Source organism: Mobula hypostoma, chromosome 3 (assembly GCF_963921235.1).
Source record: "Mobula hypostoma chromosome 3, sMobHyp1.1, whole genome shotgun sequence".
Taxonomy (NCBI): domain Eukaryota; kingdom Metazoa; phylum Chordata; class Chondrichthyes; order Myliobatiformes; family Myliobatidae; genus Mobula; species Mobula hypostoma.
Genome location: NC_086099.1, coordinates 93,762,943 through 93,775,652, shown reverse-complemented (window position 1 = coordinate 93,775,652; position 12,710 = coordinate 93,762,943). Strand labels below are relative to the sequence as shown.

General features: G+C 45.7%; 1 long non-coding RNA gene across 1 annotated transcript in view; it reads left to right on the top strand.

The window, feature by feature from the left end:
• Positions 1 to 884: 884 nt before the first annotated feature.
• Positions 885 to 12,710, top strand: part of LOC134344129 (uncharacterized) — a 47,176-nt gene continuing 35,350 nt past the window's right edge. The window contains exons 1-2 of the long non-coding RNA XR_010017366.1: positions 885 to 1,408; positions 10,862 to 11,091. This is a non-coding gene — a long non-coding RNA (uncharacterized LOC134344129). The remainder of the gene's footprint in view (positions 1,409 to 10,861; positions 11,092 to 12,710) is intronic.

Genomic DNA, 12,710 nt, shown 5'->3' with positions numbered 1-12,710 from the left:
ATATAAAGCAAATGCTTCAAGTGTGCTGGCAGTGGAAACTCTGTAGGAAACCAACTTTCGTGGATGGGAGACGCCCCTGCAGATTTGCGGAAATTCTAAACGGGACTACAAGGAGCATGTGTTCAGCAGCAGAAACTCCTTTTAAAGTGGTATTATATTTTCTGTTCTTTGACTGTTCATGCAAGGTCAAGGAAAGTTATTTGGTGTGCACACAGGTATTGGTTGTGTACGTTTACGTGTTCTTCCATTGAGACAATAAAGGTACTTAGCGGTATTTACATATTCTCTCTACCTCCCTAATTGTTATTTCAAGGAACACCAGATTCTAGATATGAGAAGTATCAGGGGAGATTGGGACAGAACAAGAAAACAATTAGAAGTTCAAAATAAATGTGTTATAAAGTTCATATACACTGTGGTCAGCTTATTAGGTACACCTGTACCCTGTTCAGCATTGCAAATATCTAATCAGCCAATCATGTTCAATCATTCTATTTAATATCAGAGAATGTGTACAATATACAACTTGAAATTCTTGTTCTCTGCAGACATCTTCAGAAACAGAAGAGTACCCCAAAGAGTGACGGTAAAAATGTTAGAACTCTAAAGCCCCCCCACTCCTCCCTCCCATGCTCAGGTAGCAGCAAAGCATTGACCCTCCCCACTTGCTTCAGCTACTTCAAGCAAAAAAAAAGCTTCAGCACCCTCTATCCACTGAGCAATCAAAAGCAAAGTCCACAAAAAGAACATAATCTAATTATTCACCCGACAATTTGACATACGCCAGTCTCTCTCTCTCTCTCTCTCCCTCTCTCTCTCCCTCTCTCCCTCTCTCCCCCTCTCTCCCCCTCTCTCTCCCTCTCTCTCCCTCTCTCTCCCTCTCTCCTTCTCTCTCGCTCTCACTCTTGCTCTCTCTTTGTCTTTCTTTCTTCCCCCCTGCCAGCCTTTGACCTGCTCTGGTAGCCACGGTGTTTATATGGCTATTCCAATTCAATTTCCTGTCAACCGTAACCCCCAGGATGTTGATAGTAGGAGATTCAGTGATGGTGATGCCACTGAATGTCAAGGGACAATGGTTAGAGCCTCTCTTGTTGGAGATGGTCATTGCCTGGCACTTGTGTGGCTCAAAGGATACTTGCTACTTGTCAGCCCAAGCCCGGATATTGTCCAGGTCCTGCTGCATTTGGGTATGACCTGATTCATTATCTGAGGAGTCACAAATGATACAGAACATGGTGCAGTCATCTGCAAACATCCCCACTCCTGACCTTATGATGGAAGGAAGGTTATTGATGAAGCAGCTGAAGATAGTTGGTCCTAGGACACTTTCCTGAAGAACTCCTGCAGTGATGTCCTAAGGATGAGGTGATTGACCTCCAACCTCCACAACCATCTTCCTTTGTGTCAGGTATGATTCCAACCAACAAAGGGTTTTCCCCCTCATTCCCATTGCCTCCATTTTAGCTAGGGCAGCTTGATGCCATACTTGGTCCAATGCTGACTTGATGTCAAGGGCTGGTATTTAGCTCTTTGGTCCATGTTTGGACCAAGGAGGTGATGAGGTCAGGAGCTGAGTGGCCTTGACAGAACCCAAGCTAGACATCCGTAAGCAGGCTATTGCTGGGTAGGTGCTGCATGATAGCATTGTTGATGACTACTTCTGTTACTTTGCTGATGACAGAGAGTAGGCTGATGGGGTGGTAATTGTCTGGGTTGGACTAGTCCTGTTTCGAGCGTACAGGACATACCTGGGCAATTTTCCACATTGCCGGGTAGATGCCGGTGTTGTAGCTGTACTGGAACAGCTTGGCTAGTAGAGTGGCAAGTTCTGAAGCACAAGTCTTTAGGAATATTCCCAGGATTTTGTCTGGGCCTATAGCCTTTGCAGCTGTTTCTTGATATCACGTGGTTTGGCTGCATAGTGACATCTGGGATGCTGGGGACTTCTGGAGGAGGCCGAACTGGATCATCTACTCAGTACTTCTGACCGAAGATTGTTGCAAATGCCTCAGCCTTATCTTTTGCACAGGAGTGCTGGGCTCCTCTCTCATTGAGGATGGGGATATTTTTGGAGCCTCCTCCTCCAGTAAGTTGTTTGATGGTCCATCACCATTCACGGCTTAGATCTGATCCGTTGGTTGTGGGACCACTTAACTCTGTCTATTACTTGCCATGCAAGATTCCCTAAAGGACATTAGATGAGTTTTTGGTCACTCAAATTCACCATCTGCCGTGTTGGGATCGAACTCATGTCCCCAGAGTATAACTGGGTCTCTGGATTACTGATCCAGTGGTAATTACCACTGGGCCAAATCTCCCCTTGGATTTTCAACATTTGGAGATTATCGCTTTAGCCTGTTATTAGTGATACTGGTTTACTTATTCTTGTGGATTCTAGGAAATCTTTTGTCTTCTTCAAAATGAGGTCTGTAAGATCTTTCACATCACCAGAAGTCTCAGTCTGATGTAGCATTTCAAAGACAGCATTTCTGACAGTGCCACAATCCATCAGTACTGGACTGAAGTTGAAGTCAAGTGTTAGTGTTCACGTCAAAGGAATAGAATTTCATTCTGAAAGGTGCACCTGTTGCCATGGAGCTACATATCTGTTGTGTGTAAAACCTTCTGTTTCATTGGCACTTGTTCAACAGATAGATACAGCCAAGTCCATGGAAAGGGAAGAGAGGAAAAGGTGATTATATGGAATTGCTCAATCCATTATTGAGTCCCGAGGACTGCACCTTGATGAAAGATCAGGTTCCATTGTTCAAGCTCACATTGGTATTATTCAGAAAAGCAGATTATTTGGTCGAATCTCATTGCAATGCATGGGATCCTGTTGTGTGGAATTAAGTGCTGAATTCCTGATTTCCTTTCAGACATAATCCTCAAGGATTGTGCCCCAACAGGGTATCAGGAAATGTCAGCCTCCTTTTACCACCTGCTTCAGCTCTCTGTAGCTCTGCTTGGTGTGAGTAGCCTGCTCTGTTAACTGGGGAACCCACTGGCGTGAGTAGCCTGTTAACTGGGGAACCCACCGGCGTGAATAGCCTGTCCTGTCAACCAGGGAACCCACCAGCGTGAATAGCCTGTTCTGTCAACCAGGGAACCCACTGGCGTGAGAAGCCTGTTCTGTTAACTGGGGAACCCACTGACGTGAGTAGCCTGTTCTGTTAACCAGGGAACCCACTGGCGTGAGTAGCCTGTTCTGTTAACTGGGGAACCCACTGGCGTGAGTAGCCTGTTAGCTGGGGAACCCACCGGCGTGAGTAGCCTGTTAACTGGGGAACCCACTGGCGTGAATAGCCTGTTCTGTCAACCAGGGAACCCACTGGCGTGAGTAGCCTGTTCTGTTAACTGGGGAACCCACTGGCGTGAGTAGCCTGTTCTGTTAACTGGGGAACCCACTGGCGTGAGTAGCCTGTTCTGTTAATTGGCGAACCCACTGGCGTGAGTAGCCTGTTAACTGGGGAACCCACTGGCGTGAGTAGCCTGTTCTGTTAATTGGGGAACCCACTGGCGTGAGTAGCCTGTTAGCCAGGGAACCCACTGGCATGAATAGCCTGTTCTGTCAACCAGGGAACCCACTGGCGTGAGTAGCCTGTTAACTGGGGAACCCACTGGCGTGAATAGCCTGTTCTGTCAACCAGGGAACCCACTGACGTGAGTAGCCTGTTAACTGGGGAACCCACTGGCGTGAATAGCCTGTTCTGTCAACCAGGGAACCCACTGGCGTGAGTAGCCTGTTAACTGGGGAACCCACTGGCGTGAGTAGCCTGTTAGCCGGGGAACCCACTGGCATGAGTAGCCTGTTCTGTTAGCCAGGGAACCCACTGGCGTGAGTAGCCTGTTAACCGGGGAACCCACTGACGTGAGTAGCCTGTTAGCCGGGGAACCCACTTGTGTGAGTAGTCTGTTCTGTTAACTGGGGAACCCACTGGCGTGAGTAGCCTATTCTGTTAACTGGGGAACCCACTGGCGTGAGTAGCCTGTTCTGTTAATTGGCGAACCCACTGGCGTGAGTAGCCTGTTAGCCAGGGAAACCCCTGGCGTGAGTAGCCTGTTCTGTTAACTGGGGACCTCACTGGGTCCTGTAACATGTTATCCACAGCTGCAGACCCTCCTTTCTCAGATGCAGATGGAAATGCCACAGCCTCTTGGCTATCTCAAGTTGTCAAACTGCTTAAATGATCTAATGTTGAAAAGAGATTAATGAAGTCTCAGAAGCTCAATAATTTGCACCCATTAGAATGTATGCAACATAATATCCCTGTCAGCTTGGCTTGTTCAGTGTGGCTCAACTTGACCCTCGGATGGCTGTGTGTTCAAGACAGACTCGAGGTTTTGAGTGCATAATTCTGGTGTTATTTGGCTAATATTGCTGGTGTTGCAGTATTATACTTCTGATGAAATGGGAAACTAATTGAATGAATTTTATAGAATTTTGCAATACAATAAAATGGCCCAGGTCATCAAATCATGTTAAGACAACATTTAGCATTAATTCATGTAGAGAATTAATGCAAGTGACAAAAGCCTGGATCAGAGGGGCAGGGTTTAAAGGGTGAGTGGGAAGCTAGCAAGAGGAAGACATTTATGGAGGAAGTTCCAGAACCCCGAACCTGCTCTGGTTTTATGGGGATTATCCTGAAGTAAAATTATACCTTTCACTATACCCAAAGCTTCATATATGATAGAATAACCCTTATACCAAAGTTCACTCAAAGGCCTTTCTGCCACTAGTTTCAGCAATGGGAGGTGACAGCAGAAGCCAGCTGGGGCATGGAACTTGGATGGGAGCGCAGGTGGTGAAGAGATAACTGGGGATTGCAGATAAGGGAATATGTGGGTGAGGTCTGTTGGAGGATTAGTAGATGGGACTTGGGAAGATGGAATGAAACTGAACTGGAGCAGGAGTGGTGATTGTGATTGGGTGACAGTAGATGGCAGGATGAGACAAGTGATTGGACCGTGCTCTGGTTGCAAGGGAATTGTGGATGTACAATCCATTTGTGGTCCTGGGCTGATGGGATTGTTGGGTCAGGTACAATGACGGTAGGGTCATCCTGTTTCCCGATTCCCTGTCGAGCCACAATACTTCATGGACTTTAGGAGGAACCTGCCCTGGCAAGGAATCAGAGAACTGGGCTCCCTTTATCTTACACCGCAACAGATTCTCCAGCTCTGTTTGACATGAGTGGCCGGTGTCATTCGGGGGCCTCAAATGTCCAAAGGAATTTTGACATTGTGTAATTTGCAAAAGAATTTTCGAGCCCACTATGTTTACTTAACAAGACAAATGTGTTGTACACTCTGTGGGTTGGGGAAACCAACTACCATTTGTTAAACTTATGCACAGTGGGTTTTTGCATGGGAACTAATTAAGTGCAGTTCTGCATTGCTAATTAGATCATCTCAAATTTAAATGAATAGTAAGTTGTTTGGGCACCCCTTTCTGCCAGACCTACTAGTGCCAATCTGACTCTGTGCCAGTCTTGGGTCTTTTGTGGACTCAATTAACATTGACTTTTTTGATTTGACATGCCAGCTTTATCCTCTTGTATTTCTTGACCATTTATTGAGTTTTTTTTTTGTTTTCTTCACAGTCAAGGATGACTTACTCCCACTCTAGTTCTGTGAGGCAAGAATTCCTTGGGGCAAAATCCTATACCCAGTTGTGACAGGGAAGTGGGTAATTTGGGATGTTGTGTACAACAGCGTCTCTTCCACTGCAGCGACTGAAGAAGTTCGGCATAGGTCCCCAAATCCTCAAGACCTTCTATAGGGGCATCACTGAGAGCATCCTGACTGGCTGTATCACTGCCTGGTACAGGAACTGCGCCAACCTTGATCGCTGGGCACTGCCGAGAGTGGTATGGACAGCCCAGTGCATCTGTGGATGTGAACTTCCCTCCGTTGAGGATATTTACAACAGCAAGTGCATAAAGAAGGCCTAGAAGATCATCAGGGACACCAGACACCAACCACAAACTGTTTCAGCTGCTTCTGTCTGGCAAATGGTACTGTAGCATTAAAGCCAGGACCAACAGGCTATGGGACAGCTTCTCTCTACAAGCCATTAGACTTTTAAATTCACAAGTCTGTACATTGTGACGGAGTCTTAACGCAAATATTTTTTCTCCCTCACATTGTGGGATGGACGTAAAATGTAACTAAATTTCATTCACAGCCTCTGTGCGTTTCCATTGGAGGATCTCAAAGTGGTCACAGACGACTTTGAAACATAAAAATTAATGCTGTAACTGTGGAGCCAAAAAAAAAGCAAAAGGATGATTCATAGATAAAGAAAGTCTGCAGATGCTGGAAATCCAGAGCAACACTCAAAAAATGCTGGAGGAACTCAGCAGAAATGAATAAACAGTTGGTGTTTGAGGTGGAGACCTGATGAAGGGTCTCGGCTCAAAATTCAACTGTTCATTCATTTCCATAGATGCTGCCTGACCTTATGTGTGTTGAAAAGGATGATTACCCAATCTTGTACAATTTTATCATTTTGTCTCTTCCCATGAAGGTCATTATTCAGCAACCCAACAGCGTGCATTAACTTAGAGTCCTTTGAAGTGCAGATGAACTCCGTGCCATGTGGTGTGACATTGTTGTTGTGGCCATAATGGTTAGTTGAGTGCTGACCAACTTCAATATAGAATGGTGGCTCTACTCCTGTTACTTGGCTCTGGGAGCAGGACGACAAGAAGTTGTGGATAAGTTTTGGATTTTATTATGTGATGGAACAGCAAGTTTAGTAGTTAAGCATTAGCTAATGAATGTTCTCCTGGTGGGACAGCTGGAGAAGTCAGCAAGCTTGAGAAAAATAAGAGGTCTTTGCCATTGGAACGAACGAGTGAAGATGTTCTGGAGAACAAACAACATCAGTTTGGCTCTGGAAGGAGGAGACATAAAAGAATGATGTGGCCACATTCAAGACGAGGAAGGTGATTTTGTTTTAGTAATTGGGCAGGAGAGATCAGAACTGGAAATACATGAAAACAAACTTACTTTATGTTGCAGCTTTGGGTAGGGCAGAGACAACAAAGGGAGTGTTTGTGAAAGTGTGTAGACCAAATTTGTCACGGTAACTAGTGATTATAGGAGGAAGAGAAGAAAAACAAGCTGAAATACAATGACATAGTCACATCTGGGGAGTAATACTATTGTTCTGAGATGGACATGTCGGAAAACCTGCAGTATTGTTTGAACACATGGCATGCAAAGATTTTCAAGAGTACATATATGGTGTGTGTAACCAGAGACCGGAGGAAATGTTAGACACAAGAGATTCTGCAAGTGTTGGAAATCTGGAACAATGCACACAATACTGGAGGAACTCAGCAGGCCAGGCAGCATCTATGGAAAAAGGTACAGTCCATGTTTTGGGTCGAGATGTCGACTGTACTCTTTTCCATACACATTGCCTGGCCTGCTGAGTTCCTCCAGCATTGTGTGTGTGTTGCTTGGATTTCCAGCATCTGCAGATTTTCTCTTGCTCGTGAAATGCTGGAGGAACTCAGCAGGTCAGGCAGCATCTATGGGGGAAAATAAACAGTTGATGCTTCGGGCCAAGACCTTTCATCAAGACTGAAAAGGAAGAGTGAGGAAGCCAGAATAAGAAGGAGGGAGATGGATAAGGAGTACGAGCTGGCAAGTGATGGGTGAAACCAGCTGAGGAGGAAGGTGGGTGGGTGGGGGAGGGAGGATGAAGTGAGAAGCTGGAAGAGGTAAAGGGCTGAAGAAGAAAGAATCTGACAGGAGAGGAGAGTGGACCGTGGGAGAAAGGGAAGGAGAAGGGGCACTGAGGGAGGTGAGGAGAAGAGAATGGGTAAGAGGGGAACCAGAATGGGGAATGGAAAAGGAGGTGGGGAGGGGTGAAATTACTGGAAGTTTGTGAAATAGGTTATAGGCTACCCAGAAGGAATATAGGATGTTGCTCCTTTATCCTGAGAGTGGCCTGATTGTGTCAATAGAGGAGGCCATGAACCATCATGTCAGAATAGGAATGGGAAATAGAATTAAAGCGGTGGCTACCAAGAAATCCCAACTTTTGTGGTGGATGTGGCGAAGGTGCTTGACACATCTACATTGTCTACATTCTGTCTTTCTGAGGCCACAACAGGAGAACTGGATACAGTAGATGGCCCTGACAGGCTTGCAGGTGAAGTGTCACCTCACCTGGAAGGACTGGTTGGAGACCTGAATGGTGGTGAGGGAGGAGATGTAAGTGTAGCATTTGTTCTGCTTGCAGGGATAACTACTAGGAGGAAGATCAGTGAGGAGGGACAACTGGACAAGGAAGTCATGTAGAGAACGATCTCTGCGGAAAGTGGACAATAGGTGGAGGGAAAGATGTGTTTAGTGGTAGGATCCTGTTGAGGATGGCAGAAATTATGGAGAATGATGTGCTGGATGAGAAGACACGTAGGATGGTTGGTAAGGACAAGGGGAACTCTATCCCTGATATGTTTTGGAAGATGGGTTGAGGACGACGTCCGGGAAATGGAGGAGATGCAGGTGAAGGCAGCATCAATGGTAGTGGAAAGGAAACAGTATTCTTTGAAGAAAGAGGATATCTTTGATGTTCTGGAATGGAAAGCCTCATCCTGAAACCAGAGGCAGCAGAGACTAAGGAACTGAGAAAAGCGAATATCATTTTTAAAAGTGACAGGGTGATAAGAGGGATAGTCAAGACAGCTGTGGGAAACAGTAGGTTTATAAAAGATATCAGTAGGTTGTCTGGCTGCGGGAATGGAGACAGAGAGATTGAGAAAGGGGTGTGAAATATGGACCAAGTAAATTTGAGGACAGGGTGGAAAATGCAGGCATATTTGATGAAATTGACGAGCTCAGCAATGGTGCAGGAAGCAGCACCAATGCAGTGCAGAAAGAGTTGAGGAGTGCCACCAGTATAGGCTTGGAACTTGAACCGTACCACAGAGAAGATGAAAAGGCAGGCACAGCAGGAGGCCATGGCTACACCTTGGGTTTGGAGGAAGTGGGAGCAGCTGAAAGAGAAATTGTCGAGGGTAAGGACCAGTTCTGCCAGATGAGGAGGGTGCCTGTGGAGGGGAACTGGTTGGGTCTGTTGTCTAGAAAGAAGCAGAGAATTTTACCCAGACGGTCAGGTTTGTGTATCTTGGTAGGAGGTAGATACAGGTAGTGCAAGGTAAGGGAACTATGAGATTAGTGGCGGTGTCTGAAAGTTCTCTGGAACCGATAGGGTTTGTGATGGTGCAGGCGACAATGGCCTGATGCTCCCCAGTGGGATCTTTTTCAAGGGGTGTGTAAGACGAGGTGCCTCTGAGTTGTTGCCTGGACTCAGCAAGGTAGAGGTGGGATATTGTAGACTAACAGGCCAGACTACAATAGCACCACCCTTGTCTGTGGATTTGATGGTGTGATTGAGATTACTGTGGAGAAAGTGGAGGGCAGTGAATTCAGGTGGCGTGAAGTTTGAATAGGAGAGGGGAGTGATGAAGTCAAGACGGCTGATATCTCATCAGTGCCCAGAGATGAAAAATTGAGGAGCAAACGAAGACCAGAGTGGGGTGTCTAAGATGAGAAAAGTGGCCATCAGTGCAGGGTGGGAAAGAAGACGGAGGTAATGGAAGAAGAGCTTGGTGTCGTGGTGGTGCGGAACTCAGGTGAGGAGGTGGAGGCACAGGGAGGGGCCCCTTGCTGAGGACAGAAAGGGGAAGGGATGGTGAAGACAAAGCAGGGATTAGAGCTGGGGTCAGAGGTGGAGGAAGGGAAGAGTTGGAAGGTCAGAGGTGAGGGGTGTTCAGAGGAAGTGGGGTAGGCAGAAGATAGTTTAGGGGAATGAAGGGGGATGAGATCAGGGATAGAGGGGAGCATGGGAGACCCAGGGGTTGGCGGGGAGAAGAGGAACCGTGTGTTGAGGAAGGTCTCAGCCAGGAGGTGCAGACAGCCGAGGGCAGAGCTGGAGAGGAAACATGGTGAGACTGGCAGGTGGAAAAAGAGTACTGGACCACAAGCTGGATGGAGAAAGGCTACCAGTGGTGGCAGCTTTGATCAGGACTCAGTTCTTTGGCACCAGCAGGAAACAAGCACACAGAAACAGCAACAGTAGTGTGGTCATCTTGCTCATGATTTGGTCGCATGGAGACTACGGTGGGAAATCGGTAGGTCAAGTCATAGAGCATGGAACAGCACAGCACAGTATTAGCCCTTCAGCCCGAAGTCACGTGGGTGTCGAAGAGCAGGAGGCCTCGTCAAGCCCACTTTTGCCTCATCAATCAAGGTTGCAAATTTGCTACCAGGGGGTGGATCTTGACAAAGATCACATTCCCTTTGTGACTCAAGCACTAGATAGTAATAAATGACAATTTTGAACATCAAACATGGACAGCAGGACTAGGAAAAGATCTAGCATCTCCAAGAGAAAGTGCAGGCCCAGAGTGAGAGCAGAGGCACAAAAATGGGGAGCAATAAGAATCACTTGTACCTGATAACTTATTGCAAGTGGGCTACCTTTAGCATATTGGCTAGAGGTGTGCTCAAGAGCATCAGAAAATGAAGTATATTTATTTTTAAAAACTATGCAGATCTCCTCTCTGTGAACAAAAGGAATTATCATTATCCATTCTGAGATACTGCCTAAGAAGGCCAATAGAGTTTAATTCTATGTGTAAATCTATAGTTAACCGATAAAATAATTGATTTTATTGATATTGTTGTGTGGGTTTGTTACTTTTATGGGTAAACAATGTGAGTGGGGTTTTAAGAACAGTAGGTCCCATGTGGTATGACTTTTAATAAGAAGGATTTTATTGTCCAGTCCTGTAGCCAAGAGTAACTGATGTTATTTACTTTTGTTTTTGTTTGGAAGGAAGCTGTAAGGATAGGAAGGCTTGCCAATCATCAAGCCAGCCATTTTATGAACCCCCACCCTCTACTTTCCAGCGCGGATTGTCCTCTGCTGTGCTTCTGGGAGGTGGAATCCCTCGGCCTTTGTGTCAATAGGCAATGCCTCCTCGTCAGTGATCCAGGCTTTGCTAGGAGCTTTCAAAAACATCGAGCTCAGAAATGGCAGCAAGGTCTCCATGGCAACCATCGGCGGTGAGTGGCAGTTGCATTTGTTAGCATGTGCAAGGGCTCGTCCTGTGCCCTGACCCTTGTGCCAGTGATCAGTCTGAAATGGGGTTGGTTGACTGAATTGAATGTTTTTTTTTAGGATCCTTGATTGGTGCACATTACAGTCTTCACTGCAATTGAATGGCATGCGGGATCCCATCCACTGGATCTGGAAATGCTGTTTAGTCGGGTGTTGGAGGATGTTTTGTTGCTGGATGCTGGCCTCAGTCAACAGAAAGGCAAGAGTCCACAGACTCTGCACCTTTAAATGCAGGAAAACCCAATGAGGTATTCCACAGGACTACAATATCCTTAAACAAAATGTGACTGAGTCAAAGCAGGGGATGTCAAGATGCTGACCAAAAGCTTAGCTTTTAGCATAGTACTGTAGTCACTTTGCAACATTTCTGTCCTGTCTGTCAGTACCTTTCACCACTTCATGTATTGCAACTTATTTGCAAAACTGTTTGCAACTTATCAGACAGCCCTGCTGACCTTTTGTCCGAGTTTCATGAGGGCAGTCTTGACAAATGGTTTGAAGTTACAGTGCAGCAGCAGCTGTGTGGAAAGACAGAACTATTGAGACATCAGACATTGCATGTAATTGCAGGAAACAATACAATGTACAGTAATAACCGCACAGACGCAGTGGCCTGCAGATCCTCTATTGAAATCCATGTAACAGACCTTAACTTTCATGGTAAACAAATAGCTCAATGCCAAAGTCATACTGTAGCAGAGGTCATCAGTGGTTTTAGGTTCCCCTTCTGGATTTTGTTTCTCAGCTTTCAGCAGTTTGCTGCATAGCAAACAAGCTATTTATGGAGCTTTCCTTTTTACCTCACGATGGTGAAGAGGGTGGAGATGAATTTTAGTTCTATCCTTCTGCGTGTGTTTGCCAAGCACATTAAGGCCAAATATTAACTATTTTGTCAGCAATTGGTTTATGTTTTGATCAGTAATCCCAATTATTCTCTCAGAGTCCATATTCCCGTATGGTCCTTCTCAAAGGTTAAAGTCAGAGAAAAATTGGAGTTCGAGGTACAAGAATCAAAAATGACTGGAGTGATACAGCCTTTCCTTTGGGATCAGTGGTGGTACGGTCCATCAAAATGAAAATAACCCATCGTTTCCAGGTGTTGCTTCACCTGATAAATGGTTGTGACCTCTTCTGCTTTTATACATCCAAATTGCTTTGAATGACTTCAATGCGACTTGTAACAATCTGGCAGTGGCTGCCTGGTAAGTCCAGGAAGCAGCTAATGCACTTGCTGGAGAAGTGTGGACAGGCTCCAGTGACCTCTGATCTGCATCTTCAAAGATATTGATGATGGTTTGTCTGTAGGCATAATAGTCACTCGGACGCTGAGACATTCTTGCCTTTGATACTTGTAGAATTTGTGATATATCGATTAGAAACAAAATGCCACCTACTATCAGGTAGCAAGTGAGGAGAAAGGGATGCCAACATTTTAGATTAAGGACCCTCATCAAATTAATTTGATTAGAAAAGTTTTGTCATACAAAATTTGAGCTACAGAAGTGACTTTTATGACAAAAATATAAAGCTTAAGGATAAATTTTCTGCAATACAAGTGAAGAGG